The sequence below is a fragment of the Arachis stenosperma genome, chromosome 4 (assembly GCF_014773155.1).
Source record: "Arachis stenosperma cultivar V10309 chromosome 4, arast.V10309.gnm1.PFL2, whole genome shotgun sequence".
NCBI lineage: Eukaryota > Viridiplantae > Streptophyta > Magnoliopsida > Fabales > Fabaceae > Arachis > Arachis stenosperma.
This window is the reverse complement of record NC_080380.1, coordinates 111,137,113-111,155,490: the sequence shown is the minus strand read 5'-3', so window position 1 is coordinate 111,155,490 and position 18,378 is coordinate 111,137,113. Positions and strand designations below refer to the sequence as shown.

The following is an 18,378-nucleotide window of genomic DNA, read 5'->3' as shown; positions in this document are numbered from 1 at the left end:
CAGAATTGCAAGTTCCATGGACTTCCAATGGAAGATCCTCATCAGTTTTTAGCTGAATTCTTGCAAATTTGTGACACAGTCAAGACTAATGGGGTTGACCCTGAGGTCCACAGACTGATGCTATTCCCTTTTGCTGTAAGAGACAGAGCTAGAATATGGTTGGACTCTCAACCTAAAGAAAGCCTGGACTCTTGGGAAAAGCTAGTCAATGCCTTCTTGGCAAAGTTCTTTCCACCTCAAAAATTGAGTAAGCTTAGAGTGGAAGTCCAAACCTTCAGACAGAAGGATGGAGAATCCCTCTATGAAGCTTGGGAAAGATACAAACAATTAATCAGAAAATGTCCATCAGACATGCTTTCTGAATGGAGCATCATAGGTATTTTCTATGATGGTCTCTCTGAACTATCCAAGATGTCTTTGGATAGCTCTGTTGGAGGATCTCTTCATCTGAAGAAGACGCCTACAGAAGCTCAAGAGCTCATTGAAATGGTTGCAAATAACCAATTCATGTACACTTCTGAAAGGAATCCTGTGAACAATGGGACTAATCAGAAGAAAGGAGTTCTTGAGATTGATACTCTGAATGCCATACTGGCTCAGAACAAGATATTGACTCAACAAGTCAATTTGATCTCTCAAAGTCTGTCTGGAATGCAAAATGCACCAAGCAGTACTAAGGACGCTTCATCTGAAGAAGAAGCCTATGATCCTGAGAACCCTTCAATGGAAGAGGTGAATTACCTAGGAGAACCCTATGGAAACACCTATAATTCTTCATAGAGAAATCACCCAAATTTCTCATGGAAGGATCAACAGAGACCTCAACAAGGTTTCAACAACAATAATGGTGGAAGAAACAGGTTTAGCAATAGCAAGCCTTTTCCATCATCTTCTCAGCAACAGACAGAGAATTCTAAGCAGAACCCCTCTGACTTAGCAATCATGGTCTCTGATCTAATCAAAACCACTCAAAGTTTCATGACTGAAACAAGGTCCTCCATTAGGAATTTGGAGGCACAAGTGGGACAGCTGAGCAAGAAAATTACTGAACTCCCTCCTAGTACTCTCCCAAGTAATACAGAAGAAAATCCAAAAGGAGAGTGCAAAGCCATAAACATGGCCGAATATGGAGAGGAAAGAGAGGAGGTGGACGCCACTGAGGAAGACCTCAATGGGCGTGCACCAACCTCCTCTGAGTCCCCCAATGAGGAACCATGGGAATCTGAGGCTCAACATGAGACCATAGAGATTCCATTGGACTTACTTCTGCCTTTCATGAGCTCTGATGAGTATTCGTCCTCTGAAGAGGATGAGTATGTCACTGAAGAGCAAGTTGCTAAATACCTTGGAGCAATCATGAAGCTAAATGACAAGTTATTTGGAAATGAGACTTGGGAAGATGAACCTCCCTTGCTCACCAAAGAAGGATGACTTGTCTAGGCAGAAATTACCTCAAAAGAGACAGATCCTGGGAAGTTTTCCATACCTTGTACCATAGGCACCATGACCTTCAAGAAGGCCCTGTGTGACTTAGGGTCAAGTGTGAACCTCATGCCTCTCTCTGTAATGGAGAAGCTAGGATCTTTGAGGTACAAGCTGCAAGAATTCACTAGAGATGGCAGACAACTCAAGAAACAAGCTCATGGACTTGTAGAGAATGTTCTAGTAAAAGTTGAAGACCATTACATCCCTGACTTCATAGTCCTAGAGACTGGGAAGTGCATGGATGAATCCATCATCCTTGGCAGACCCTTCCTAGCCCACCAAGCTGTGATGATGTTGATGGAGGTGAACTGATCATTCAAGTGAATGAAAAATCCTATGGTGTTTAAGGCTCAGGATCCCTCTGTCACCATGGGAAAGAAGCATGAAGAGCATCAGAGATCAGAGACAACAGAGCCCCCACAGTCAAACTCTAAGTTGGTGTTGGGAGGCCACAACCAAACTCTAAGTTTGGTGTTGAACCCCACATTCAAACTCTAAGTTTGGTGTTGGGAGGTTCCAACATTGCTCTGAGTATCTATGGCTCCATGAGAGCCCTCTGTCAAGCTACTGACATTAAAGAAGCGCTTGTTGGGAGGCAACCCAATGTTTTATAATTAACTATTTCCTTTTGTTATTTTATCTTTTTGTAGGTTGATGATCATGAGAAGTCACAAAATCAATGAAAAAAGCAAAAACAAAATGAAAAACAGGAAGAAAACAGCACACCCTGGAGGAAGATGTTGCTGGTGTTCAAACGCCAGTAAGCCTAGCAGTTGGGCGTTTAACGCCCAGTCTGGCACCATTCTGGGCGTTTAACGCGAAAGGGGCACCAGACTGGCGTTAAACGCCAGAAAAGGGCAAGAACCTGGCGTTAAAACGCCAGGAATGGGCATCAGCCCGGCGTTTAACGCCAGAAATGGCTCAAAACGTGGATTTGATGCCATTTGGTGCAGGGATGACTTTTCCTTGACACCACAGGATCTGTGAACCCCACAGGATCCCCACCACCCACACTCTCTTCTTCACCATTCACTAATCACCTCAATACTCTTCCCCATAAACCCTTCTTCACTCCTTCATTTCACACCACCTAAACACCACTTCCCCTAATGGCCGAAACACAAAGCCATTCCCTTCTTCCTCATTTCTTCTTCTTCTACTCTCTTCTTCCTTCTTTTGCTCGAGGACGAGCAAACCTTTTAAGTTTGGTGTGGTAAAAGCATTGCTTTTTGTTTTTCCATAACCATTTATGGCATCCAAAGCCGGTTCAACTGAGAAGGCATGACCTCAAGCCCATCACTAAGAAAAGGATGGAGCAAACAAGAGACCCCTCTCATCAAGAGATCCTGAGATGCCTCAAGGGATGCACTTTCCTCCACAAGACTATTGGGAGCAAATCACACCTCCCTAGGAGAACTGAGTTCCACATGGGACAACTAAGGGTGGAGCACCAAGAACACTCCATTCTCCTCCATGAAATTAGAGAAGATCAAAGAATCATGAGAGAGGAGCAACAAAGACAAGGAAAAGACATTGAGGAGCTCAAGCACTCCATAAAACCTTCAAGAGGAAGAACAAGCCGCCATCACTAAGGTGGACCCGTTCTTTAATCTCCTTGTTCTTTATTTTCTTGTTTTTCGAAATTTTCATGCTTATGTTTATCCATGTTTGTGTCTTATGATCATTAGTGTCTTAGTGTCTATGCCTTAAAGTTATGAATGTCCTATGAAATCCATCACCTTTCTTAAATGAAAACTGTTTTTATCACCAAAGAACAAGAAGTACAGGATTTCAAATTCATCTTTAAAACTAGCTTAATTAGTTGATGTGGTGACAATACTTTTTGTTTTCTGAATGTATGCTTGAACAGTGCATATGTCTTTTGAATTTGTGGTTCATGAATGTTAAAATTGTTGGCTCTTGAAAGAATGATGAAAAAGGAGACATGTTACTGAGGATCTGAAAAATCATAAAAATGATTCTTGAAGCAAGAAAAAGCAGTGAATACAAAAAAAAAAAAAGAAAAGAGAAGAAAAAAACGAAAAAAAGGGGAGAAAAAGAAAAAGAAAGAAAAAGAAAGAAATAAAGTTGTGATCCAAGGCAAAAAGAGTGTGCTTAAGAACCCTGGACACCTCTAATTGGGGACTCTAGCAAAGCTGAGTCACAATCTGAAAAGGTTCACCCAATTATGTGTCTGTGGCATGTATGTATCCGGTGGTAATACTGGAAGACAGAGTGCTTTGGGCCACGGCCAAGACTCATAAAGTAGCTGTGTTCAAGAATCATCATACTTAACTAGGAGAATCAATAACACTATCTGGATTCTGAGTTCCTAAAGAAGCCAATCATTCTGAATCTCAAAGGATAAAGTGAGATGCCAAAACTGTTCGGAGGCAAAAAGTACTAGTCCCGCCTCATCTAATTTGGAGCTTAGTTTCATTGATAATTTGGAGTCTATAGTATATTCTCTTCTTTTTATTTATTTGATTTTCAGTGCTTGAGGACAAGCAACAATTTAAGTTTGGTTGTGATGAGCGGATAATTTGTACGCTTTTTGGCATTGTTTTTAGTATGTTTTTAGTAGTTTTAGTTGAGTTTTATTATATTTTTTAGTTTTTTTAGTTAAAATTCACTTTCTGGACTTTACTATGAGTTTGTGTGTTTTTCTGTGATTTCAGGTATTTTCTGGCTGAAATTGAGGGATCTGAGCAAAAATCTGATTCAGAGACTCAAAAGGACTGCAGATGCTGTTGGATTCTGACCTCCCTGCACTCGAAGTGGATTTTCTGGAGCTACAGAAGCCCAATTGGCGCGCTCTCAACGGCGTTGGAAAGTAGACATCCTGGGCTTTCCAGCAATATATGATAGTCCATACTTTGCCCAAGATTTGATGGCCCAAACCGGTGTTCAAAGTCACCCTCAGAAATTCCAGCGTTAAACGCCGGAACTGGCACCTAAATGGGAGTTAAACGCCCAAACTGGCATAAAAGCTGGCGTTTAACTCCAAGAAGAGTCTCTACACGAAATTGCTTCATTGCTCAGCTCAAGCACACACCAAGTGGGCCCGGAAGTGGATTTTTATGTCATTTACTCATCTCTGTACACCCTAGGCTACTAGTGTCCTATAAATAGGACCTTTTACTATTGTATTTTCATCTTTTGATCATGTTTTGATGATTGAACCCTCTTTGGGAGGCTGGCCATTCAGCCATGCCTAGACTTTGTTCTTATGTATTTTCAACGGTGGAGTTTCTACACACCATAGATTAAGGTGTGGAGCTCTGCTGTACCTCGAGTATTAATGCAATCACTATTGTTCTTCTATTCAATTCCGCTTGTTCTTTATCCAAGATATCACTTGTTCTTCAACTTGATGAAGGTGATGATTGACACTCATCACCATTCTCACCCATGAACAAGGTGACTGACAACCATTCTTGTTCTACAAGCATACGAGGCTCTAGTGAATATCTCTTGGATTCTTTAATCGGAATCTTCGTGGTATAGGCGAGAACTGATGGCGGTATTCAAGAGAATCCGGAAGGTCTAACCTTGTCTGTGGTATTCTGAGTAGGATTCAATGATTGAATGACTGTGACGTGCTTCAAACTCCTGAGGGCGGGGCGTTAGTGACAGACGCAAAAGAATCACTGGATTCTATTCCGGCCTGATTGAGAACCGACAGATGGATAGCCGTGCCGTGACAGGGTGCGTTGAACATTTCCAATGAGAGGATGGGAGGTAGCCACTGACAACGGTGAAACCCTTGCATAAGCTTGCCATGGAAAGGAGTAAGAAGGATGGGATGAAGACAGTAGGAAAGCAGAGAGACGGAAGGGAAGGCATCTTCATGCGCTTATCTGAAGTTCCTACCAATGAATTACATAAGTATCTCTATCTTTATCTTTATGCTTTTTTCATTCATCACCATACCCATTTGAGTCTGCCTGACTAAGATTTACAAGGTGACCATAGCTTGCTTCATACCAACAATCTCCGTGGGATCGACCCTTACTCGTGTAAGGTATTACTTGGACGACCCAGTGCACTTGCTGGTTAGTTGTGCGGAGTTGTAGTGATCACAATTTCGCGCACCAACTTGCTGGTTAGTTGTGCGAAGTTGTGAAGAATGTGAGTGAACCATAGTAGTAATCACCAAGTTTTTGGATCCATTACTAAGAATTGTTCGAGTTATAAAAAGTGTAAATCACAATTTTGCCTATCAGTACACTATATCAGACTGCTGATATCTTCACGAAAGCTCATCACCCGACTCGTTTTCAGACTTTGTTATCCAAACTCAAGATGGTATCCTTAGCTCCCACTTGAGTTTGGGGAGGATGTTAGAGAATCATTAGAGAATCATTAGAATCATTTTAGATCAGTTAGTGTCGTTTATATTTGTATTGCATATCTGTATATTAATTGTAGGATTCTATACTTTTATTACTTTGATTCTTCTGGCACCTATATATACCCCTTGTACATTGTACTTTCCATCAATCTGAATAATACACAGAAACACTTTTCTCAAATTTTTTCCTTGTTTCTAAAAATTTTTAAAACAAAATAAGGAGAAGCATTGTATAAGCATGAATGGAATAAACAAAATAAAATGGAGAAAAGCGGACAAACAGAATTTTGTGGGGAAAAAAATAAAATATAAAACATAAAACAAAAGTCGCTTCTGGTCCTACTTCTAACACCATTAGAATAGTTTATACTACATATATGTATGTCATGTTGTATATCATACTAGCGTGATAACCCGTGCAATGCATGGGATTCACAAAATTTAAACCTTTTTAAAAGAAAAATATTAAGCATATAACTAAAATGTATTATATAAAAATAGATATGTTGTATTAAATTTGAATAATTACAAAATTATCACTATACTAAAATAAAAAAAATAGAATACAACAATTATTCAATATGTCAATAAATTGTATAACATATTTTCAAAGATAATAAAAGATAATAAAATATTCAAACAATTATAAGACACTAAAAAAATAGAAAAAAGAAGTCCAACAGAGATATAGTTTACTATTACGTATTATCTTAAAAACACATAACGTCAAGATACCTACTGATAGCAAAACAAAATATATACAACATATATAAATTTGTTCATTAAACAAAAAACAAAATATGTCCAAGACAACTTAACATATAATTCAAAATATCCATCAAATAGAGTTATACATAGGAGGCCTAATGTCGCTGAATCGATAACTCTATCTGGCGGTTAGCTATCGAGTCGAGTTTCAAGGTAATGATATCACCCTCCTTTAAATTGTATACTCTACAATATTCATTCCACCTGACCCCAAATTTTCATTCTCCACCTCTTCCTCGACTTTTCAGTAAGCGAAAAAAGAACACATTCTTCTCTATATTGGAATCTGGACCGGTGATCGTCCAAATCGAACGATCTCCCCAGATAGTTTAAGATACGCAGCAAATTTTGAAGCCAAATACTGCAATGAATAATTCATAGTTAACATAAACATAATATTTTCATACACAATGAATAACAGATTTAGGAAGAACATCCAATAAGCTTGCAAGAAAAAAATAAAAGAAATTACTCTTTTGAGATGAAGTTACTGATGAGCGGATAATTTGTACACTTTTTGGCATTGTTTTTAGTATATTTTTAGTATGATCTAGTTAGTTTTTAGTATATTTTTATTAGTTTTTAGTTAAAATTCACTTTTCTAGACTTTACTATGAGTTTGTGTGTTTTTCTGTGATTTCAGGTATTTTCTGGCTGAAATTGAGGGACCTGAGCAAAAATCTGATCCAGAGACTCAAAAGGACTGCAGATGTTGTTGGATTCTGACCTCCCTGCACTCAAAGTGGATTTTCTGGAGCTACAGAAGCCCAATTGGCGCGCTCTCAACGGCGTTGGAAAGTAGACATCCTGAGCTTTCCAGAAATATATAATAGTCCATACTTTGCCCAAGATTTGATGGCCCAAACCGGCGTTCAAAGTCACCTCAAGAAATTCCAGCGTTAAACGCCGGAACTGGCACCTTTTTGGGAGTTAAACGCCCAAACTGGCACTAAAGCTGGCGTTTAACTCCAAGGAGAGTCTCTACACGAAAAAGCTTCATTGCTCAGCCCAAGCACACACCAAGTGGGCCCGGAAGTGGATTTTTATGTCATTTACTCATCTATGTACTAGTTCTCTATAAGTAGGACCTTTTACTATTGTAATGGAGACTTTTGGTAGCTATCTTTGTTTTATGCTATCTTAGACCTTTGGGAGGCTGGCCATTCGGCCATGCCTAGACCTTGTTCTTATATATTTTCAACGGTGGAGTTTCTACACACCATAGATTAAGGTGTGGAGCTCTGCTGTACCTCGAGTATTAATGCAATTACTATTGTTCTTCCATTCAATTCCGCTTGTTCTTTGTCCAAGATATCACTTGTTCTTCAACATGATGAAGGTGATGATTGACGCCCATCACCATTCTCACCTATGAACAAGGTGACTGACAACCATTCTTGTTCTACAAGCATCTGAGGCTTAGTGAATATCTCTTGGATTCTTTAATCGGAATCTTCGTGGTATAGGCAGGACCTTGATGGCGGCATTCAAGAGAATCCGGAAGGTCTAAACCTTGTCTGTGGTATTCTGAGTAGGATTCAATGACTGAATGACTGTGACGTGCTTCAAACTCCTAGCAGGCTAGGGCGTTAGTGACAGACGCAAAAGTATCGATGGATATTATTCCGGCCTGACCGAGAACCGACAGCTGAATTCCGCTATGCCGTGACAGGACATATGCAATCGCTTTCACTGAGAGGATGGGAGGTAGCTGCTGACAACAGTAAAACCCTACACGAGCTTGCCATGGAAAGGAGTAAGAAGGATTGGATGAAGGCAGTAGGAAAGCAGAGAGACGGAAGGGAAGGCATCTTCATACACTTGTCTGAAGCTCTTACACCAATGATATACATAAGTATCACTATCTTTATCTTCTATATTATTTTCGTTCATCATCATATACATTTGAGTTTGCCTGACTAAGATTTACAAGATGACCATAGCTTGCTTCAATGCTAACAATCTCCGTGGGATCGACCCTTACTCACGTAAGGTATTACTTGGACGACCCAGTGCACTTGCTGGTTAGTTGTGCGAAGTTGTGTAATGCCATGGAATTGAACCACCAAGTTTTCGGAGTTCATGACCAGGGATTATGAGAGTTGTGAAAAGTATTGTTCACAATTTCGCGCACCAAGTTTTTGGCGCCGTTGCCGGGGATTGTTCAAGTTTTGAGCAAGCTTTTGGTAACAATGCCTGGGATTGTTCTAGTTTGGACAACTGACGGTTCATCTTGTTGCTTAGATTAGGTATTTATTTTTTTCGAAATTCTTGAAGATGAATTCTAGAGTTTCATGATGATTTGCTGAAATCTGGCTGGCTGAGAAGCCATGTCTAATCTGATTGGACCGAGGTTTCAACTTATCACCACAAGAGCGTGTTGATTTTCATCAATTTTGCTTTTGGAGCAGTGATCTGCTAAGATTTGGCTGACCTTTGGTCATGTCTAGTGTTTTGGACCGAAGCTTTCCTTGAAAGCTTGGCTGGCTGTGAAGCCATGTCTAATTCCTGGACCGGAGTCTTAGACTAGCATTGCACTGATTCCTGGAATTCTCATTAAGAATTTTGATACCTTGTCCTTTTCACTTAATTTTCGAAAAACCCAAAAAAAATTTGCAAAATCATAAAAACCAAAAATATTTGATGTTTCTTGCTTTAGTCTAGTGTCTCATCTTAAGTCTGGTGTCAAATGCATGTTTTTGTTATATTTTTCGAATCCATGCATATAGTTCTTTGTTTTGATCTTTGAATTCTTTTGGCTTGAGTGTTTCTGTGTCTCATATAGTGTCAGTAGTACACAAACTGCTAAGTTTGGTATCTTGCATGCATTGTTATTTGATTCTTGTTGCATTTTGATTATTAAAAAATCCAAAAATATTTTTAATTTGTGTCTTTTCAAGTCAATGATACAAAGAATTGAAGATTCAGAACATACTGCAGAGGAATTATACAGAAAAAGCTGAGCATTCAAAAATGCCCAGTGAAGAAGGCAGACTGGCGTTTAAACGCCAGCCAGGATACCTGGTTGGGCGTTTAACGCCCAAAGAGGTAGCATTTTGGGCGTTAAACGCCAGAATGTATACCATTCTGGGTGTTTAACGCCAGGATGGTGTTAGGAGGAAGATTTTGTTTTCAAAATCAATTTTTTTCAAGTTTTCAAAGCTTTTCAAAACCAAATCTTTTTCAAATCATATCTTTTCAATCAAATGTTTTCAAAATCAATTTCTTTCCTTTTTCAAAGATACTTACTAACAATTAATGATTTGATTGAACATTTTTTGCCTTTTCTGTTAAGGAAGGTTTTATGTTTGAATCATATCTTTTCTTGTTAGGTAAGTCATTAATATTTTTTTTTAAAATCATATCTTTTCAAATTGTTTTCAAATCATATCTTTTAAAATTGTTTTCAAATCATATCTTCTCAATCACATCTTTTTAAAACCATAACTTTTCAATCAAATCTTTTTAACCTCATCTTTTTCAAAATAGTTTTCAATCAAATCTTTTTGACTTCTAATTTCAAAATCTTTTTCAAAAATCACTTTAATTCTTCCCCACTTTCAATTTTCGAAAATTATCAATCAATTTTTAAAATGTTTTTGACATCTTTCTAATTAATTTTCGAAAATCCTCTTCCCTCCTTCTCACATCCTTCTATTTATGGAGTACTACTCCTTCTTAATGCACAATTCGAAATCTAACTAATCGAGTTCGAATTCTTCTACCTTCTTTTCTTCTATTTTTCTTTTCCTCTGACACTTCAAGGAATCTCTGTACTATGACATAGAGGATTCCACATTTCTCTTGTTCTCTTCTCTTTCATATGAGCAGGAGCAGAGACAAAGGCATTCTTGTAGAAGCTGACCCTGAACCCGAGAGAACCTTGAAAAGAAAGCTAAGAAAAGCCAAGGCACAACTCTCTTTAGAGGACCTGACCGAATTCTTCAAAGAAGAAGAACACATGGCAGCCGAAAACAATAACAATGCCAACAATGCAAGGAAGGTGCTGGGTGACTTCACTGCACCTACTCCTGATTTTTATGGGAGAAGCATCTCTATCCCTGCCATTGGAGCAAACAACTTTGAGCTTAAGCCTCAATTAGTTTCTCTAATGCAACAGAATTGCAAGTTCCATGGACTTCCAATGGAAGATCCTCATCAGTTCTTAGCTGAATTCTTGCAAATCTGTGACACAGTCAAGACTAATGGGGTTAACCCTGAGGTCTACAGACTGATGCTATTCCCTTTTGCTGTAAGAGACAGAGCTAGAATATGGTTGGATTCTCAACCTAAAGAGAGCCTGGACTCTTGGGAAAAGCTAGTCAATGCCTTCTTGGCAAAGTTCTTTCCACCACAAAGATGGAGTAAGCTTAGAGTGGAAGTCCAAACCTTCAGACAGAAGGATGGAGAATCCCTCTATGAAGCTTGGGAAAGATACAAACAATTGATCAGAAAATGTCCATCTGACATGCTTTCTGAATGGAGCATCATAGGTATTTTCTATGATGGTCTCTCTGAACTATCTAAGATGTCCTTGGATAGCTCTGCTGGAGGATCTCTTCATCTGAAGAAGACGCCTGCAGAGGCTCAAGAACTGATTGAAATGGTTGCAAATAACCAATTCATGTACACTTCTGAAAGGAATCCTGTGAACAATGGGACTAGTCAGAAGAAAGGAGTTCTTGAGATTGACACTCTGAATTCCATATTGGCTCAGAACAAGATATTGACTCAACAAGTCAATTTGATTTCTCAAAATCTGTCTGGAATGCAAAATGCACATGGCAGTACTAAGGAAGCTTCATCTGAGGAAGAAGCTTATGATCCTGAGAACCCTTCAATGGAAGAGGTGAATTACCTAGGAGAACCCTATGGAAACACCTATAATTCTTCATGGAGAAATCACCCAAATCTCTCATGGAAGAATCAAGAGAGACCTCAACAAGGTTTCAATAACAATAATGGTGGAAGAAACAGGTTTAGCAATAGCAAGCCTTTTCCATCATCTTCTCAGCAACAGACAGAGAGTTCTAAGCAGAATACTTCTGACTTAGCAACAATGGTCTCTGATCTAATAAAGACCACTCAAAGTTTCATGAATGAAACAAGGTCCTCCATCAGAAATTTGGAAGGACAAGTGGGTCAGCTGAGCAAGAAAGTTACTGAACTCCCTCCTAGCACTCTCCCAAGTAATACAGAAGAAAATCCAAAAGGAGAGTGCAAAGCCATAGACATGGCCGAATATGGAGAGGAAAGGGAGGAGGAGGACGCCACTGAGGAAGACCTCAGTGGGCGTGTACCAATCTCCTCTGAGTTCCAATGGGAATCTGAGGCTCAAAATGAGACCATAGAGATTCCATTGGACTTACTTCTGCCATTCATGAGCTCTGATGAGTATTCTTCCTCTGAAGAGGATGAGTATGTCACTGAAGAGCAAGTTGCTAAATACCTTGGAGCAATCATGAAGCTAAATGACAAGTTATTTGGAAATGAGACTTGGGAGGATGAACCACCTTTGCTCACCAAAGAACTGGATGACTTGTCTAGGCAGAAACTGCCTCAAAAGAGGCAGGATCCTGGGAAGTTTTCTATACCTTGTACCATAGGCACCATGACCTTCAAGAAGGCCTTGTGTGACTTAGGGTCAAGTGTAAACCTCATGCCCCTCTCTGTAATGGAGAAATTAGGGATCTTTGAGGTGCAAGCTGCAAGAATCTCATTAGAGATGGCAGACAATTCAAGAAAACAAGCTCATGGACTTGTAGAGAATGTTTTGGTGAAGATTGAAGACCATTACATCCCTACTGATTTCATAGTCCTAGAGACTGGGAAGTGCATGGATGAATCCATCATCCTTGGCAGACCCTTCCTAGCCACAGCAAAGGCTGTGATTGATGTTGATAGAGGAGAGTTGATCATTCAAGTGAATGAAGAATCCTTGGTGTTTAAGGCCCAAGGACATCCCTCTATCATCATGGAGAGGAAGCATGAAGAGCTTCTCTCAAAGCAGAGCCAAGCAGAGCCCCCACAGTCAAACTCTAAGTTTGGTGTTGGGAGGCCACAACCAAACTCTAAGTTTGGTGTTGAACCCCCACATTCAAACTCTAAGTTTGGTGTTGGGAGGTTCCAACACGGTTCTGAGTATTTCTGAGGCTCCATGAGAGTCCTCTGTCAAGCTAATGACATTAAAGAAGCGCTTGTTGGGAGGCAACCCAATGTTTTATAGTTAACTATTTTCTTTTGTTATTTTATCTTTTTTTGTAGGTTGATGATCATAAGAAGTCACAAAAACAATGAAAAAAGCAAAAACAGAATGAAAAACAGGAAGAAAAACAGCACACCCTGGAGGAGAAGAAGTTGGCGTTCAAACGCCAGTAATGCTAGCTGTTGGGCGTTTAACGCCCAGTCTGGCACCATTCTGGGCGTTTAACGCCAGAAAGGGGCACCAGACTGGCGTTAAACGCCAGTAAAGGGCAACAACCTGGCATTAAACGCCAGGAATGGGCACCAGCCCGGCGTTTAACGCCAGAAATGCCTCAAAACGTGATTTTGAGTGCCAATTGGTGCAGGGATGACTTTTCCTTGACACCACAGGATCTGTGGATCCCACAGGACCCCACCACCACTCTCTCTCTTCTTCCCCCATTCACCAATCACCTCAAAACCTCTTCCCCAAAAACCCTTCACCTATCAAATCCCATCTTTCTCTTCACCACTCACATCCATCCTTCATAAAACCCCACCAACCTCACCCTTCAAATTCAAACCACTTTCCCTCCCAAACCCACCCATAATGGCCGAACCATTACCCCCCTCTCTCCTATATATACCCTTCTTCAACCCTTCATTTTCACACAACCTAAACACCCCTTCTTTCCCTTCTTGGCCGAACACACCACCTTCCCCCTCTTCCTCATTTCTTCTTCTTCTACTCTCTTCTTTCTTCTTTTGCTCGAGGACGAGCAAACATTTTAAGTTTGGTGTGGTAAAAGCGTTGCTTTTTCGTTTTTCCATAACCATTTATGGCATCCAAGGCCGGAGAAACCTCTAGAAAGAGGAAAGGGAAGGCAAAGGCTTCCACCTCCGAGTCATGGGAGATGGATAGATTCCTCTCAAGGGTGCATCAAGTCCACTTCTATGAAGTTGTGGCCTTGAAGAAGGTGATCCCCGAGGTCCCCTTTTCACTCAAAAAGGGTGAATATCCGGAGATCGGCCATGAGATCCGAAGAAGAGGTTGGGAAGTACTTACCAATCCCATTCAACAAGTCGGAATCTTGATGGTTCAAGAGTTCTATGCCAATGCATGGATCACCAAGAACCATGACCAAAGTGTGAACCCGAATCCAAAGAATTATCTCACTATGGTTCGGGGGAAATACTTGGATTTTAGTCCGGAGAGTGTGAGGGTGGCGTTCAACTTGCCTATGATGCAAGGAGATGAGCACCCTTACACTAGAAGGGTCAACTTTGATCAAAGGTTGGACCAAGTCCTCACAACCATATGTGAAGAGGGCGCACAATGGAAGCAAGATTCAAGAGGAAAGCCGGTTCAATTGAGAAGGCATGACCTCAAGCCCGTGGCTAGAGGATGGTTAGAGTTCATACAACGCTCAATCATTCCCACTAGCAACCGGTCCGAAGTTACCATAGACCGGGCCATCATGATCCATAGCATCATGATTGGAGAAGAAATAGAAGTTCATGAGGTCATAGCCCAAGAACTCTACAAGGTGGCGGACAAGACCTCCACTTTGGCAAGGTTAGCCTTTCCTCATCTCATCTGTCACCTCTGCTATTCAGTTGGAGTTGACATAGAGGGAGATACCCCCATTGATGAGGACAAGCCCATCACCAAGAAAAGGATGGAGTACACAAGAGACCCCTCTCACCATGAGGTCCCTGAGATTCCTCAAGGGATGCACTTTCCTCCACAAAATTATTGGGAGCAACTAAACACCTCCCTAGGAGAATTGAGTTCCAACATGGGACAACTAAGGGTGGAGCATCAAGAACACTCCATTCTCCTCCATGAAATTAGAGAAGACCAAAGAATCATGAGGAAGGAGCAACAAAGACAAGGAAGAGACATTGAGGAGCTCAAGCACTCCATAGGATCTTCAAGAGCAAGAAAGAGCCGCCATCACTAAGGTGGACCCATTCCTTGATTTCCTTGTTCTTTATTCTTCTGTTTTTCGATTTTTATGCTTTATGTTTGTCCATGTTTGTGTCTTGTGATCATTAGTGTCTTAGTGTCTATGCCTTGAAGTTATGAATGTCCTATGAATCCATCACCTTTCTTGAATAAAAACGTGCTTAATTGAAAAGGAAAGAATTGCATGAATTCTGAATTTTATAATAGTTTAATTATTTTGATGTGGTGGCAACACTTTTGTTCTCTGAATGTATGCTTGAACAGTGCATATGTCTTTTGAACTTGTGGTTCATGAATGTTGGCTCTTGAAAGAATGATGAAAAAGGAGACATGTTACTGAGGATCTGAAAAATCATTAAAAATGATTCTTGAAGCAAGAAAAAGCAGAAAAAAAAAGAGAGCAAAAGCAAACGAAAAAAAAAAACCGAAAAAAAAAGAGAGAGAAGAAAGAAAAAGAAAGAATAAGAGTTGTGATCCAAGGCAAATAAGAGTGTGCTTAAGAACCCTGGACACCTCTAATTGGGGACTTTAGCAAAGCTGAGTCACAATCTGAAAAGGTTCACCCAATTATGTGTCTGTGGCATGTATGTATCCGGTGGTAATACTGGAAGACAGAGTGCTTTGGGCCACGGCCAAGACTCAAGAAATAGCTATGTTCAAGAATCATCATACTTTACTAGGAGAATCATTAACACTATCTGGATTCTGAGTTCCTAAAGAAGCCAATCATTCTGAATTACAAGGGATAGAGTGAGATGCCAAAACTATTCAGAGACAAAAAGTTAAAAGCCCCGCTCATCTAATTAATACTGATCTTCATAGATGTTTTTGGAGTTCATTGCATATTCTCTTCTTTTTATCTTATTTGATCTTCAGTTGCTTGGGGACAAGCAACAATTTAAGTTTGGTGTTGTGATGAGCGGATAATTTGTACACTTTTTGGCATTGTTTTTAGTATATTTTTAGTATGATCTAGTTAGTTTTTAGTATATTTTTATTAGTTTTTAGTTAAAATTCACTTTTCTGGACTTTACTATGAGTTTGTGTGTTTTTCTGTGATTTCAGGTATTTTCTGGCTGAAATTGAGGGACCTGAGCAAAAATCTGATCCAGAGACTCAAAAGGACTACAGATGCTGTTGGATTCTGACCTCCCTGCACTCAAAGTGGATTTTCTGGAGCTACAGAAGCCCAATTGGCGCGCTCTCAACGGCGTTGGAAAGTAGACATCCTGGGCTTTCCAGAAATATATAATAGTCCATACTTTGCCCAAGATTTGATGGCCCAAACTGGCGTTCAAAGTCACCTCAAGAAATTCCAGCGTTAAACGCCGGAACTGGCACCTTTTTGGGAGTTAAACGCCCAAACTGGCACTAAAGCTGGCGTTTAACTCCAAGGAGAGTCTCTACACGAAAAAGCTTCATTGCTCAGCCCAAGCACACACCAAGTGGGCCCGGAAGTGGATTTTTATGTCATTTACTCATCTATGTACTAGTTCTCTATAAGTAGGACCTTTTACTATTGTAATGGAGACTTTTGGTAGCTATCTTTGTTTTATGCTATCTTAGACCTTTGGGAGGCTGGCCATTCGGCCATGCCTAGACCTTGTTCTTATGTATTTTCAACGGTGGAGTTTCTACACACCATAGATTAAGGTGTGGAGCTCTGCTGTACCTCGAGTATTAATGCAATTACTATTGTTCTTCCATTCAATTCCGCTTGTTCTTTGTCCAAGATATCACTTGTTCTTCAACATGATGAAGGTGATGATTGACGCCCATCACCATTCTCACCTATGAACAAGGTGACTGACAACCATTCTTGTTCTACAAGCATCTGAGGCTTAGTGAATATCTCTTGGATTCTTTAATCGGAATCTTCGTGGTATAGGCAGGACCTTGATGGCGGCATTCAAGAGAATCCGGAAGGTCTAAACCTTGTCTGTGGTATTCTGAGTAGGATTCAATGACTGAATGACTGTGACGTGCTTCAAACTCCTAGCAGGCTAGGGCGTTAGTGACAGACGCAAAAGTATCGATGGATATTATTCCGGCCTGACCGAGAACCGACAGCTGAATTCCGCTATGCCGTGACAGGACATATGCAATCGCTTTCACTAAGAGGATGGGAGGTAGCTGCTGACAACAGTGAAACCCTACACGAGCTTGCCATGGAAAGGAGTAAGAAGGATTGGATGAAGGCAGTAGGAAAGCAGAGAGACGGAAGGGAAGGCATCTTCATACACTTGTCTGAAGCTCTTACACCAATGATATACATAAGTATCACTATCTTTATCTTCTATATTATTTTCGTTCATCATCATATACATTTGAGTTTGCCTGACTAAGATTTACAAGATGACCATAGCTTGCTTCAATGCTAACAATCTCCGTGGGATCGACCCTTACTCACGTAAGGTATTACTTGGACGACCCAGTGCACTTGCTGGTTAGTTGTGCGAAGTTGTGTAATGCCATGGAATTGAACCACCAAGTTTTTGGAGTTCATGACCAGGGATTATGAGAGTTGTGAAAAGTATTGTTCACAATTTCGCGCACCAGTTACCAATCTAGATTGACCCAGATCCGAAGCCGTGATGATCTTTTCATAAGAAACCTCTGGAGCGTATCTAATTCAGGATAATTTAAATATGTTAGTCACCACACTAAAAAATAGCAAGCTATATCCCATGATATTAAAATCCAAAATAGAAGAAAAAAAGGTTACATCTAGCATTACTTAGGATCAGACAATTCGTTTGCCGCGTTACTTTGTTCGTTGACCTCCAATCATAAACTGCTTCCACTAGACAAATCTATCGGATTATGCAGATCAACCCCTACCAGTGTCCCATCTTGATCATTATTTTCATCACCATCTGATGAAAACTGATCATCAGATGATTCAGACCCAGATAGAACCATCACATCAGCTGATGAGTCCTCATCAATCCTGGTATACTTGATGTGGAACACTCTTGATACATTATCAAGTGTCTCTGGGTCCATTAGCTCAGGCACATATGCATCAGGATCAAGGTGAACTTGGATGGGTTGGTTGTCCTTATTCCACAATGAAATAAAAAAAATTTCAAAACCGACATACCTAAATTGAACAGATGCCCCTCTATCGATAAAATAAAAAGTTCTAATATGTTCAAATGAGTAGTCAGTTATGAGCAACTGATCATTCTTTCTTATCACCTCCATCAATAGACAATTATCTAGCTCGTCAATGACATAGAACATTGGTCCAAATCCTTCGCCATGAGTTTGAAACAAAAGTTGAGGGAAGAGGTCTCTCACCCTATATTCAAATTTCTTCCCAAAGTTAATTCATGTCTAACAAAAGATGCTAAAAATGGTTCAGATAATTTTACCTAATTATTTAGCAAACAGAGGTAGATATACCTTTAAATCTACCATTATTACCAACTGAGCAATACAGGAGAACAATAATCACGTAAATGAACTGACATTATAATGAACATCACAAAAACAGGTAACTAAGTAACTAACACATATGAGGTCTTTTTGAATGTCCAAGAAAAAAATACTAAAGTTTTGAAAGAAACAATGAAAAAGAAATTGCTATTATCTTGATAGATTTTGAAACCAAATC

The 18,378-nt window shown here is 40.0% G+C and overlaps 2 non-coding genes across 2 annotated transcripts; both read right to left on the bottom strand.

The window, feature by feature from the left end:
• Positions 1-249: 249 nt before the first annotated feature.
• LOC130977933 (small nucleolar RNA R71) lies at positions 250-357 on the bottom strand. The gene has a single exon (XR_009085602.1). It is a non-coding gene; the product is annotated as a small nucleolar RNA R71 (small nucleolar RNA).
• A 10,616-nt stretch (positions 358-10,973) lies between these two features.
• On the bottom strand, positions 10,974-11,077 carry LOC130977500 (small nucleolar RNA R71). Its single transcript, XR_009085189.1, has one exon. It is a non-coding gene; the product is annotated as a small nucleolar RNA R71 (small nucleolar RNA).
• Positions 11,078-18,378: the final 7,301 nt, after the last annotated feature.